Below are 3042 nucleotides of genomic sequence, written 5' to 3' on the forward strand. Positions count from 1 at the left end.
TAAAGTTTAGCTAATTTAAAATTTTTAAATATTAAAAAAATAGTAAAAAAATGATTTTGTCTATTACAAAGAATGTTAATGAAGTTCAAATCACTTTTTTAAGAATCTTCACTTTTTAATAGATTATAGATTATAGATATAGATTGTAGATTATATATATAAATATAGATTATAGATTATAGATTATAGAAATGGATAGATATAGATATTATATATAGTATATAGTATAATAACAAATTATATGGAGAAATATGCTACTAAAGAATCACAGAACATGTTCATTTTCAAGAGATTTGGTTCTCTAGTTTTTTTAATAATTTGTATATTCTTCTCACAAGATGTTATAGATATTTATATTTACGACGTAAATAAAGGTCATATATATATATATATATATATATGATAGCACTATCTTTATTTCAATTTATGTGACCGGACACAAAATTTAGGAGAAAAAGAAAGATTTTGGATACTTATCTAAAATAAATCAATTGGACTGAGGAAACATAAATTTTTATGTATGCAAGAATATAAATGAAAAGGACTTGCAGTGTCAAGTAATCCTTATAAAATAGGTAAAGAGATTGTGGTCGAAAAAATCAAGAAACATCTACGTTACCTTTATTTTACGTAATATAATTCTCTTCTCTACTCTCTTATGACCCAATCAAGGGGTCACTATCAATAGTTGAGGGAATGTAATGGATATGACAATTCCGGCCTCTTATTGCTTTCGTGTGTGGTGAATGGAATAGATCCTTCATTCCAAAAATTTTACCACTTTATTCAAAAAAAAATTATACATATAGTTGGCCTAATTCCATCAATTTTTCTTGACATACTTTACTTTAGAGGAATAAACCTAAGCCCCTAGAAAAAATTAGTCATATTTTAGCCTTTAACCAACCTTATTCCCTTTTATAGCCAAACATACATTACTTTGGAAGGAAAAATCACAATCAGTTTATTGGACAAATACCAAATTGAAGAAGCCCTCACTTTTGTATATCCAATGAGATTTATATTGCATATATATTAAAATAATATTGTGGAGAATAGATTCAAACTTGTAAGAGGGACCACAATTGATAAGTTAAGCTGAATTATACCATTCTTCAATTAAGATAGACTAGTGCTGCTTAAAATACCACATTATTAGAGAAATTCCAGTTGATAACTAAAATAGCATAATCAGCCCAAAAATTAAAAAAAAAAAAAAAGGAAAGTGCAAGCATTAGGGATCATAAAATTCCCCTAAACAATTCGAAAAGCAATTAGCTTGTGAGCCAAGCCTTCTGATATGTTACTAGGGAAAAATTAACAAAAGACTCACTTTCTAAAACTATTTTGTCAAATACCCGCTAAATTTCTTTTTGAGTTAATTTTTAGGGTTAGGAGGTAAAAAGTGGGGAAAAGTTGAAAAAGTGAGGCCCACATGTGGGCCGATGGACCATTTCATCATTTTTACAACTTTAAAAATTTAATATAATACACCTAACACTCACTACTTCTTCCAATATTAAAAAAAAACCTTCTCTCTCCTCTTCAACTTCAGTTCTTCCTCTACTCTCAAGAATTGTCTCCCAAAATGTCAGTTTTTATTTTTCTTCTTCTCCATTGATAAAGGGCTCGTTTTTGCGTTATAAAGTAAGTTAGAATCAAGTTTCAATTATTTGTGGATCCATTTTATCGATTTTTGTTGTTAACCGTTTTGAAGTGATGTATAGATATTTTTTTGAATGAGGTTGATTAAATAGTTAAAATATGAGAATTTTATAGGTAATTAGTTTGATTCCGAAGCAATGGTTGAATTTAATTCGGCAGTTTCGATAGATTTTTTCGCCGATTATGGTGTTGAATTTTAAAATTTTTGTTAAAAATTTTTGCTTTATTTGTGATTTTTTTTAGCATTGCAGTGTTGAATTGTGGGATAATTGTTAATTTATGGATTATTTTGGCTATTTGATTCGACAGTGACCTATTTTTGTCCGTAGACTTGTGGTTTATGAAATTAATAATTAGGTGGTGTTGAATTTTAAAATTTTTGTTAAGAAATTTTGCTTTAGTGCTGGTATTTTTTAAGCACTGCTATGTTGAATGGTGGGATAATTGTTAATTTATGGGTTATTTTGACTATTTTATTCGAGCAGTGACTTGTTTCTGTCCGTAGACTTGTGGTCTATATATGAAATTAATATTTAGGTGTATGAAATTCTTTAAAAATATGATTGATGAAATAGTAAAAATTAAAAGATTAATAGCTAATTAGATTGATTTGTAGTAATAGTTGAGTTTTGATACTACATGTTTGATTGAAAATTTTTCGTTCATCACGCTGTGAACTGTCTAATGGTGAAATAATTCTTAATTATTTTGACTTTTTCATTTGAGTATTGAATTGTTTCTGTTAATAGACATGTGGTCTATGAATTGAGAATGGCAGAGTTGTTGAAAAAGAAACTGAAGATGGAAAGGAAGAAGTAACAGACAAAGAAGAAGGAGAAGCCAAAAAAGATGGACAAAAAGAAGAAAAAAAAGAAACACACAAAAAAGATGTGGTCTTGGATATCGTTGATTTCATCAACGATAACATGTGTGATGATGAGGAAAACGATATTTGAATGCTAAGATTGTTAATGTTTAAGACTTTTTTTATGTTCAAATTTAGATTAGATTTACTTGAGATTAATTTATATTGATTAATTATGAGAAGACCATTTAAAAACAGAGAAACTTTTAGAAAAATTGAAGAATCTTTAATTAGTAATTATTCAGAATATATAAGTCTAAATAAAACAAAAGAAAAACCATAAAGATTAGCCTACCTAATTACCTTAATATCTAGTATTGAAGAAAAATTAATAATCCATTTAAAATCTAGAAGAATGAGACACATACCACCTAATTATGAAAAAATCAGATTTAGATACCCACCAAAATATTATAAATATGGTTTAAATGAATAAAGTACAAAAATACAAAGAATTAAAACAATTTATTTCTAAAAAAACGTAAAGAATTAAAAATAAGAATAGAAAGACT

Source organism: Capsicum annuum, chromosome 1 (assembly GCF_002878395.1).
Source record: "Capsicum annuum cultivar UCD-10X-F1 chromosome 1, UCD10Xv1.1, whole genome shotgun sequence".
Taxonomy (NCBI): domain Eukaryota; kingdom Viridiplantae; phylum Streptophyta; class Magnoliopsida; order Solanales; family Solanaceae; genus Capsicum; species Capsicum annuum.